This window comes from Theropithecus gelada, chromosome 1 (genome assembly GCF_003255815.1).
Source record: "Theropithecus gelada isolate Dixy chromosome 1, Tgel_1.0, whole genome shotgun sequence".
Lineage (NCBI taxonomy): Eukaryota > Metazoa > Chordata > Mammalia > Primates > Cercopithecidae > Theropithecus > Theropithecus gelada.
The window spans coordinates 121,169,609-121,181,493 of record NC_037668.1 but is presented as its reverse complement, the minus strand read 5'-3'; the positions used below and the strand labels follow the sequence as shown (position 1 = coordinate 121,181,493).

Below are 11,885 nucleotides of genomic sequence, written 5' to 3'. Positions count from 1 at the left end.
AAAAAAAAAAAAAAAAAAAAAAAAAAAAAAAAAAAAAAACATGGTGACGTCCATTATGATACAGGTGTGCTGAATGAGCTGTGCTGCCGGCCATCGCAGAGGATCCCACGCGCGACCGTGGTAGCCATCGGTCTGTTCTCGTCGCCTCTTCCTGAGTGGGACGCCTGGGGCTTTCAAGGCAGGCAGCTGTGCATGTTCTCTCAACTAAAGGTCTTGTGAGATGAGATTTGGCTTTTTCCTTCCGTGTCAGCCAGGGATTTAACTAAGAAGAATTCAACTAAGGACTTTCAGGGGTGTGGGCAGAGGTTTGGGATTAGATGGTGCAGGAAGCCTGTCCCCAGTTGTCCCGAAGGGGCAGGGGCAAGGACGCCTGGAGCCAGGAGTTCCTGAGCCTGCAGGACCTGTGACCATGTGGGTCGCCCATTGGCTGAACAGGTGGACTGATCTGGAGGGGGCGGCCTCCTGAGCCCAGAACCAGCCTAGGATCTAGGGGCAAAAGGGGAACCAGCGTGCCTTCCCACAGGGGAGGGCCCTCCTCTTTCTGGACTTGGCCTCCATTCTTTGCATCTGGCCCAACGTCTAGACTCAGCCCGGCCTGAAAAGAACCCTTGTGAAACCTGGGAAGCCTCGTGGCCCCGTGGCGTTGGCTCAGCTGCAGCCCTCATCCTAAACCCTGGAGCGCAGACTTGAGGCGCCCGTTCCTGCCTGTTGGTGCTGAGGGGGTTAGGTGCTGTGTCGCTTGATGACATGGCTGACTGCCACCCAGGGCAGCAGCCGAGCCCTTAGTGGTGTCAGTGCCGCCAGCATCCTTGGGGTCCAGCAGTCAAGGCTCAGCCAGCTGAGGAGACAACCCCCCCACCCCCCGAGCTGGTTCCAGCACTGGTCCAGGACTGGAGAGTTTCTCAAGGACCTTGAAGACCCCAGGAGCCCCTGCAGCAGGAAAGGCTGTAAGGAGGTCAGCCTGGGGCAGACACAGGGAGGGGAACTTTCTCGATACATATTTATTTGCCTTTTCATCCCATCCAGCAAGCACAGTGTTAATTTTATAAATTATAGAAGAAATCAGCAAGGAGTGTGTGTGAAAACCGCATGCCCCAGGCCTCCCCCGCCCCAGGGTGAATTGGAAGTCCGGGCGTGGGCCGAGGCACACCAGGCAGCTGGTCTGGGTGCACGTGGGCCATAGGCCACCCTCACAGGGTTAAATCTTTAACAAGAGCCTCATGTTTGTTAGGTGAGTCCCCAGCCCAAGCACCTAGCACCTCCCCACTGCAGCCCAGTGTGAAATCTTTGCCTTTTAGTGGGGATCGCTCCTGCCTGAGTCCTGGCTGTGGTGGGGACTCTGCAAGTTGCTAACTCAGCATCCATTCTCCTTCCTCCCTACTAACAGAACTCCGGTGCCTCTGCACAGTTCTGACAGTGGGCAGATGAGAACCATGTCCTGGCCTCCCTCGCAGCCTGGGGTGTGCAGCTGTGGCATGGAGGTGGGTGGTGCTAGGAGAGACTTGCGGGGAAGCTCCTGTGAAGGGGGCTCAGCTGCCACATGCAGGGCCCTTCCCCTTTGCCTTCTTCCTGTCTGGAACATGGATGTGATGGCTGGTGCTGGGACAGCTGTCCTGAGAGCATGAGGAAAGAGTCACACCCTGAGGACAGTGGAGCTGATGCACAACGCAGGAAGGACCCTGTGCCTTTGCTGACACAGAACGCAGGAAGGACCCTGTGCCTTTGCTGACACAGAACGCAGGAAGGACCCTGTGCCTTTGCTGACACAGAACGCAGGAAGGACCCCGGACCTTTGCTAAGGCAGAACGCGGGAAGGACCCTGGGCATTTGCTGAGGTACCGGCCCCGGACTACTTAAGTTCAGCTTTTTTTAAATGTGAGAAAATAAACGCACCCCTCTCTGGTTTAAACCACAAAAAAAAAAAAAAAAAAAAAAAAACCAGCCTGGGCAACATAGTGAAACCCTGTCTCTACAAAAAATGCAAAAATTAGCCAAGCATAATGGCACGGGCCTATAGTCCCAGTTACTCATGAGGCTGAGGTGGGAGGATCACCTGAGCCCAGGAAGTTGAGGCTGCCTTAAGCCATAATTGCATCACTGTACTCCAGTCTGGGCAAGAGAGGGAGACTGTCAAAAAGAATGAGAGAGAGAGAGAGAGAGAGGGAAAGAAAGAAGGGAGGGAGGGAGGGAAGGAAGGAAGGGAGAGAGGGAGGGAGGAAAGAGAAAAATTTGGTCTGGGCACCGTGCCTTATGCCTCTAATTCCAGCACTTTGGGAGACTGAGGCAGGCAGATCACTTGAGGCCAGGAGTTCAAGACCAGCCTGGGCAACATGGCGAAACCCTGTCTCTGTGAAAAATACAAAAATTAGCTGGGTGTGGTGGCTCGAGCCTGTAATTCCAGCTACTCGAGAGGCTAAGGCGAGGAGGATCACTTGAACCCAGGGAGTGGAGGTTTGCGCCACTGCACTCCAGCCTGGCAACAAGAGTGAAACTCCGTCTCAAAAAAAAAAAAAAAAAAAAAAAAAAAAAAGAAAAGAAAATCAAATCTGTTGTTTAGTGTAGTCTTAGATCTTTGCTAGATCCTCTAGATAACTTGCTCAGCTTCTATGTCAGTGTTTACGGCTCCACCTTGTGCTTTTACATGATGGAGGTGGCATCTTTAAACCTCACAAACCTCATGAACCAATCTCTGTTAACTTTTCTTCTGGAGCTTTCTCACCTCTCTCAGCCTTCATAGAATGGAAGAGAGTTAGAACCTTGCTCTGGATTAGGCTTTAGCTGATTTAATCTTCCATCCAGACCACTAGAGTTTTCTCCATATCAGCAATAAGACTGTTTTGCTTTCTTACCATTCTTGTGTTCACTGGAGTAGCACTTTTAACTTCCTTCCAGAACTTTTCCTTTGTGTTTACAACTTGGCTAACTGTTTGGTGCAAGAGGCCTCGCTTACAGCCTGCCTATCTCAGCTTTTGACATGACTTTCTCACTAAACTTCATCATTTCTAGCTTTTGATTTAAAGTGAAAAGCCTGCAACTCTTCCTTTCACTTGAACATTTATGGGTCACTCTAGGGTTACTAATTCACCTAATTCCGATATTGCTGTGTCTCAGGGAATAGAGAAGCCCTAAGAAAGGGAGACAGACAGGGGAATAGCCAGTTAGTGGAGCAGTCAGACCACACACAACATTTTTGGATGAAGTTCTCTGTCTTATACGGGTACAGTTCATGGTGTCCCAAAACAATAACAATAGCATTGTAAAAGATCGCTGGTCACCATAACAGATATAATAATAATGAAAAAGCTTGAAATATTGCCAGAATTACCAAAATGTGACCCAGAGACAACAAAGTGAGCACACGCTGTCGGAAGCATTGTGCTGGCGGACTTGCTCAACACAGAGTTGCCACAAACTTTCAATTTGTAAAAATCACAATATCTGCAAAGTGCAATAAAGCAAAGTGTGCCTGTGCCTAATATGTCCCCAGTCATCAATAAAAGAGAACACTTAGGGGCTAGTTTTGGTCCTTGGGCAGCACCTTACAGGGCCAATTTAACTAAAGAATTAACACTACATTCAAAGCAAATCTCATAAGAAGAAATAATAAATGGTTAGTGCACATATAAAAAAGATTCGCACTCTGAATTCTAATTAGGAAAATAATTATTAACACAAAAGGAGGCTGGCTAGGTGTGGTGGCTCACGCCTATTATCCCAGCACTTAGGGATGCCAAGGTTGGCAGACAGCTTGCGCCAGGGAATTCGAGACCAGTCTGGGCAACATGGTGAAACCCCATCTCTACAAAAAAAATACTAAACAGCCAGGAGTGGTGGCACACACCTGTAGTCCCAGTTGCCCGAAGGGCTAAGGCGGGAAGATCACTTAGCCTAGTAGGTTGAGGCTGCAGTGAGTTGTGATAGAGCCACTGCACTCCAGCCTGGGTGACAGAGTGAGGCCTTGACTCAAAACAAAAACAAAAAACAAAAGGAGGATACATATATTGTAATATATTATTGTGAGAATATAAATTGGTACCAAGTTTGTAGAGAAAAATTTTCTAATATAGGTTGAGCTTCCATAATCTAAAAATTTGAAATCTAAAATGCTCCAAAATTTGAAACATTTTTGCACATTGACATGATGTTTAAAGGTCATTCTCAAAGGAAATGTTGATTGGAGCACTTCGGATTTTGGATTTTCAGATTAGGGATGCTCAACTGATAAATACATGCAAATACTAAACAATCCAAAATCTGAAACACTTCTTGTACCAAGTATTTCACATAAGGGATAGTCTACCTATAACTACCACAATTTAAAATGCATGTATCTTTTGACCAACAATTTTATTTCTAAGAAACAGCACTCTAGAGTTTAAGGAGATACACACAAGAATATTCACTAAAACATGATTTGAACAAGTGAAAATTGGAGTCAATGTAAAATATTTGTTAATAAAAAAAGTTTCAGTAAATTGTGGTACATTCATGTGATGGTACATTTTATAACAATTTTATAAGATCCTTTATAACTATGGCCCTATATTTATTATAAAACTGTTATTAAAAAAATAGAACGACCAAGGCGGGCAGATCACCTGAGGTCAGGAGTTCAAGACCAATCTGGCCAACATGGTGAAACCCCATCTCTACTAAAAATACAAAAATGAGCTGGGTGTGGTGACACATGCCTGTAATCTGAGCTACTCAGGAAGCTGAGGCAGGAGGATTGCTTGAATCCGGGAGGGGAGGTTGCAGTGAGCCAAGATCATACCACTGCACTGACAGAGCAAGACTCCATCTCAAAAAAAAAAAAAAAAAGAATGAATTTAGGTGGTAGCATATAGGTAATATAGTGTAAAATGAAAATAACAAATTATAGAATGAAATACAGCATATAATTTCATTTATTTTCCTTTATTTAAACAACACACATATATAGAATCTGCCAAAATTGGAGGTTCCTCATCTCTCAGAGTAGGACTCTATTTTCATTTTTTAAAGATGTCAGGAGATGAAAATAGAAGGATACATAGAGAGCGTTATGAGGGTTTTGGGGGGGGGGGCGTTTTTAGTTTAAAATACACACATATACACACACACGTCTATATTTAGTGAGGGTGGGGGTTGTTTTGCAGTTAGACTTGGCACTGTCTTGATACCCACCACACCACCCCTGCCCCTCTGCCTGAAGGTGAGCTTGCTCAGTGATCTGAAGAGGACTGGGCCCCACAGTGAGTTCTGCTCAATAGGCAATGAGCATCAATCAACAGGAGGGACATCTCTACTTCTGCTCAACCTCCCCCAAACTGAGCGAACAAATGTTCCAAAACGAGAAGATGTTCTGATGCTTTCCATTAATTCTCTCAGGGCATAAATTGTGACACCCATGGTGATGGCCAGCTTTGGCCTCTTACCTCATTTGGGACCCTGAAGGACAGGCAGGTTTCTGCCCAGTCTTTTGTAGAAACACAAAAAGCAGCATTGCTCTCTATATGAAGCAGCTTAAAGTAGAGAATTTCCAGAAATTCTCCTTTATTGCACATTATGAGTCCCATCTTCTTGGCAGGACCACATGGATCTTGCTGTACCTTGCTGAAGAATAATAGGCAATAGTTACAGCTTGCTCATCTCACCTGCTCTGTGGAAAAACAGAATCATTAAGTAACAATATTAGGGATATCATGCCCCCCCAGGGGATTTCCTTAAAGATACACATAGAGGAAGGTCTAGAAGGAGACACAAGAAACCATCCTTGTGATTACCCAGAAGGAGCAAGAATAGGGAGGATGGGAGTAGGAGGGCCTTCTGTGTGTTTGAATAATTTACAAGTGATTATTACTTTCATAATTAAAACTCTTTTATTTCCAGCTGAGAATTAATGTTATATGCTCACTGTGTATATGTTAGAATGAACCCAAAAATATAATCTAAGGAAAATCTTTGCCCGGCATTTTCCAGCTCACCCCCATGGGGAAGTTGGGTGGCTTTCTATTTAAGTATGCATACTGGTTAGGTGCTTTCCTTTCAGAAGGGACATCAATTCTCAGTTACTTACGCTTTACTACACCTTGGAACTTCCAAACTTCAAGTTCTCAGAAAATATAATCTTGAATTATCTGGTGTTGAATTATTAGCAAATGTTTAGTTGTAAAGATCACGTTGAGGAGAATGGCCTGATAGGAATGGGCTCATTCCATAGTCATCCTAATTTTGTCAGGTTTGGAGATAGATCCTTGGAGAGATTTCTTGGATTACATTGTCTCAATACCCACCTCCCCCATGACTTGGCCCTTTGCTGACCTACATTTAGCATTTTGCCTTGAATCTATACTGAGAGGTGTTTTAAGAAATACATGGCCAGGCATTGTGGCTCACACATGTAATCCCAATACTTTGGGAGTCCGAGGCAGGCAGATCACCTGATGTCAGGAGTTTGAGACCAGCCTGGCCAACATGGCAAAACCCTGTCTCTACTAAAAATACAAAAATTAGTCAGGCGTGGTGGCTCGTGGGAGCCCGGGAGTTCTAGACCAGCCTGGGCAACATGGTGAAACCCCATCTCTATCTGCCTGTAGTCCCAGCTACTGGAGAGGCTGAGGCAGGAGAATCACTTGAACCCAGGAGGCGGAGGTTGCAGTGAGCTGAGATCACGCCACTGCACTCCAGCCTGGGCAACAGAGTGAGACTCTGTCTCAAAATAAAAAAAGAAGAACAAAAAAAAAAAAAGAAAGAAAGAAAGAAAGAAATACATTACATTTACCATTGTAGAAACTGTAGGATAATCGTTGGGAATGATGGAACACACTACCGAGTTGGGCACAGTGGTATGCCCCTGCAATACCTGCTACTTGGCAGGCTGAGGTTGGGGAATTGCTTGAACCCAGGAGTTCAAGTCCAGCCTGGGTAACATAGTGAGACTTTGTCACAAACAAACAAACAAACAAAAAACCACACACTATTCCAAAATATGGCACCTTGGCATATTGAATATTTTAAGCTGAAGGAATTTGAGAAACAACATGTACAGGAAGGATATTCTGGCCTTCCCTTGAAGCAAGTCATAAGATCCTCATGTGAGAGGTGCCCTCCCATACTTGGAGAAAAGGAGCACCCCTATCTCCATGGACACGGGAACACCAAAGGGAATCTGGGTGAACAGGCCATGCCATCTCCCGAGTTTATTACACTTAGCTAGCTCATACTTTTTCATTATCCTATCACATTTATCCATGACGCTCTACTCTTCATCAAATGTAGCATAAAAACTCTCAATTGCTTCTTCAGCTCTTCATTTCCTTATGAAGTCAACTGTATCATGTAAAACTTACATTAAATAAATGTGTGTGCTTTTCTCTTGTTAATCTCTCTCTCATTACACTGGCCCCAGCCAATGAACCTAAGATGGATAGAAGGAAAAGATATTTTTTCTCCCCTACAAGAACATTGTCTACATATCACAATAACACAGGAAAAGCTGGTTTCTTTTTGTGAGTACCTGGTCCTCTTTTATCTTATAGACACTGCGAATATTGTAATCGCTTTGTTTTTCCCTGACCACTGGGAAATTCATTCATTTATTTAAATATTTGTAATTAGTTTCCTATGTACCAGGCATCCAGGTGGGTTCTGCAGATAACAATGATAAACAGAAATGAACATGGCCTGTGTCCTCATAGAGTTTATTATCTAGAAGTGAAGACAGACATTAATCAAATAATCACATGAATATAGTTACAGGTAATTATCAGTGGTGATGGTTGGACTGCAGAGGGATCAGAACTTTTCTTGGAAGTCAGGGAAGACTTCTCTGAATTGAGATCTGCAGGATAATTAGAAGTTTGGTAGAGGATGGGGAGAGGCAAGAAGCATTTTGGGAAGTGGGAACAGCATGTGCATGAGCCATGTGGCAGGCAGGTGCATAGGCACTGAAGGAACCGAAAGAAGAGCACTGTGGCTAAATGCAGAACATTTGAGGGACAGTAGCATTAGCTGAGGGTGGAGCACAGGTGCCACTGAACCACTGAACTGTTTTAAATGACTAACCACATGAGCTATGATAAATAACTCAACCTTCTGAAGACTGTTTTCTAGGGTGAAAAACTCTGTTCCTTAAGCACACGGTGATGCTGAACTACCTACTGATCTACCATTAAAGCTACAAACAAATGGCCAGGCACAGTGGCTCACGCCTGTAATCCCAGCACTTTGGGAGGCCAAGACGGGCGGACCACGAGGTCAGGAGATCGAGACCATCCTGGCTAACAAGGTGAAACCCTGTATCTATTAAAAATACAAAAATTAGCTGGGCATGGTGGTGGGCGCCTGTAGTACCAGCTACTCTGGAGGCTGAGGCAGGAGAATGGCGTGAACCCGGGAGGCGGAGCTTGCAGTGAGCCAAGATCATGCTACTGCCCTCCAGCCTGGGCATCAGAGCGAGACTCCATCAAAAAAAAAAAAATGCTACAAACAAATTTGAGCTAAACTTTCTCTAGGGAACAGCATACTGGAAATTTCCACTTACTCAGGAGGAAGGCTATAGAAAAGAGGCCTTTGGGGAGTTTTCTAAATCAGTGGGGTGCAGTGGCAGGCCTGTAGTTCCAGCTACTTGGGAGATGGGGACAGGGGACAGGAGGATAGCTTGCATGTAGGGGTTCTGGGATGTAGTGCACTATGGTCACTTGGTGTCCACACTGAGTTCGGCATCAGTATGGTGACCTCCCAGTAGTAGGGGACCACCTGGTTGCCTAAGGAGGAGTGAACTGGCCCAGGTCAGAAACAGAGCAGGTCAAAACTCCCATGCTGATCAGTAGTGGGATTGCACCTGTGAATAGCCACTGCACTCATAGTCAACATAGTCAGAACCTGTCTCCCAGAATAAAATTTAAAAATAAAATAAAAATCAAATTATGGGCTGGGCGTGGTGGCTCGCATCTGTTATCCTAGCACTTTGGAAGGCCCAGGCAGAAGGATCACTCAAGCCCAGTAGTTTGAGGTTGCACTAGCTATGATTGCATCACTGCGCTCCAGCCTGGGCAAAAAAGCAAGACTTCCTCTCTAATTAAAAAAATAGGCCGGGCGCAGTGGCTCACACCTGTAATCCCAGCACTTTGGGAGGCCAAGGCAGGTGGATCACGAGGTCAGGAGTTCAAGACCAGCCTGGTCAACATGGTGAAACGCTGTCTCTACTCAAAATACAAAAATTAGCTGGGTGTGGTGGCACGCACCTGTAATCCCAGCTACTTGGGAGGCTGAGAGGCAGGAGGATGGCTTGAACCCAGGAGGCAGAGGTTGTGGTGAGCCGAGATTGCGCCACTGCAGTCCAGCCTGGATGATAGAGCAAGACTCCATCTCAAAACTAAATTAATAAATAAATAAAAATAAATAAAATAATGCACTGTGAAAGAATAGCCTCAGGTGTAAAGGTCCTGTTATTGGTAACCTACAGGGAGCACTGTCCACCCTACCTTTTTAAGGATTTTGTTAACATGCACAGAATACTTACAGACAATACATAAGGCACTTTCAGATATATTATTTTGTTTAATCTGCACAACAAGGTTAGGATATATTTTTTTTTCTATTTTGGAAATGAGAAAACTAAAGTCAGAGAAATTAGGTATGTAACTTATTCAAAGTCATAGAGCCAGAAAATCATATAACTGGGATTCAAATTCAGGTAATCTGGTCCAAATTCATACAAATCACGCCAAAGAGGTCTCAACAAGGCTGAATGTGGCCCAGAATTGCCTAAGAGACCTTCAATTCTTCATTTCAGCCCCAGGGTGGGGAGGCGGGGACTGGATCCACCAATCCTCATTCATGAACCCAAAGTAAAAGAAATCTTATCTTCTAAGGAAATGCCCTCACTTCTGCTATCAACACAGTCAGGTAAGACAAGGGAAGAAAGTAATTTACTTATTAAAGAAACTACCTCAGAAGGTCCTCAGCTTAAAAGAAGGAAGTAAAACAGATAAACCCTTTCGCCTAGAGAGATAAAAGATTCTACTTCCCCAGATGGCCTTGACAGGGAGTGGGTTCTGTGAAATCCATACTTTATAAAGGGAAGGGAAATGTCACCAGACTTTCCTATCTGTAGAACTTTGTTAGAGTCTATAAAGAGGAAAAATATAACATGGGACCAGCTGTCAATACTTCTGTTTTTAAAAAAGAAAACCACCTTTGGAACAAAATGAGACCACACTGGAATGGAATAGGACATCTTAGACATGACAAGTTCTAACTTGGTGTATGATTATTAAGAGGCAACCCCCCAATCCTGCTGAGTCAACGGGCAGAATCTATTTTCAGTTTCCAACTTGTCCTGAGACGCTCTAAGTCTCTTGCCAAGTTGAATCAGTGCAGCATCTGTGGGTACCGATTAAGAACTCTACATTACCTAGGAAGAGAGCAGCAGAGAGCGTCAGGATAAAAGCATCCAAAAGTGAAGAAAATTCGCCAACTATCTAGTCATGGAGCCAAATCATTTGTTAACAGCAGGAAAAGGAAAGACCTGCTCTGGTCGGTCCAAGTCCCTATTCCCTGGGCAACTAGGTGTCTTTTTCTACTTCTTCTGACAGTCCCAGGCAGGACACTGGCCTGAGAATCAAGGTCTCATTGGAGGCTTCTTTGCTTGGGTGCTTGACTTTTGCTGCCCCTACCTCTTGCTGAGACTGTGCTCTTACCTCCTGACCACCCCTTTTACTCACTGGGTTTCTAACCCTGCCTGACTTTTGGCATGCCTGGTCTTCTAAAGCATTCTCCTTTGGGGTTTCTGATCTCTTTTGTTGCTATCTGCATGCCTAGTTTCTGGCATACTCTAAATTCTGCCTGCCTCTGGCTTCTAGGTCACTAATTTGTCCTTTGGTTCTTGGGTCCTTCTCGACTCCTGTTTTTCCATCTTGCTGGCCCATTGCCTGGCCAAGACTCTATTTGCAGCTTCCTTCACCTATTCGATATTTTTAAATCTGTTTTTGCAAAACACAATCATTGTTCACAGTCCCAGAAATGACACATATTTAGAGCTTGAAGTGGAGTAATCAAGAGGAAATGCCTTTTTGGAAAGAGGAAATGCAGGATTAGAGTGGAGGCAAGTTTAGTCTTCTTTACAACTGAATCTCAGGAAGGCAATAATGGAGAATATAAAGTGAAAAATACCTGAATTCAAATAGAAATCCTTTTATTGTTGGTAATTTAAGTAACAAAATAGTAATCTTCTAAGAATAATTTAAAACAAGAACCCTGATAGATCACTACTTTTTTTTTTTTTTTTTTTGAGACAGTGTCTCACTCTGTCACCCAGGCTGGAATGCAGTGGTGAGATCTCGGCTCATTGCAACCTCTGCCGTCCAGGGTTCGAGCGATTCTCCTGCCTCAGTCTCCCGAGTAGCTGGGATTACAGGCACCTGCCACTGTGCCTGGCTAATTTTTTTGTATTTTTAGTAGAGACGGGGCTTCACCATCTTGGCTAGACTGGTCTTGAACTCCTGACCTCATGATCCACCCTCACTGACCTTCCAAAGTGCTGGGATTACAGGCGTGAGCTACCACGCCTGGCCTGATCATTCCTTCTTAATAATATTCTGGGTTTTTTTTTTTTTTTTTTTGAGAGTCAGGATGAGGAAGAACAAAAGTTCTGTTTTTCATATCATGAAAATGTAGCTCCTTTGAACTAAATGTTTTTAGCTCATTATCAAATTTTGAATATATGAATTTAGATCTTTTAATGGGTAAAATAATTTAAAATTCAGTTATAATAACTTATTTTTAGTATCCCAAATTTGAAACCAATGTTTAATTTAAATCTAATTGAACTGTGCTATTTTCATAGCGATTCACTGGCTCCTTTTGAAAGGTTTTTTTTTTTTTTTTTTTTTTTTTTTTTG

The 11,885-nt window shown here is 44.1% G+C and overlaps 1 pseudogene across 1 annotated transcript in view; it reads left to right on the top strand.

Moving 5' to 3' along the window:
- The window catches only part of LOC112634911, a 962-nt pseudogene extending 741 nt beyond the window's left edge, over positions 1 to 221 (top strand). The window contains exon 2 of the transcript XR_003121846.1: positions 41 to 221. The product of XR_003121846.1 is annotated as a trafficking protein particle complex subunit 2-like protein (transcript). The remainder of the gene's footprint in view (positions 1 to 40) is intronic.
- Positions 222 to 11,885: the final 11,664 nt, after the last annotated feature.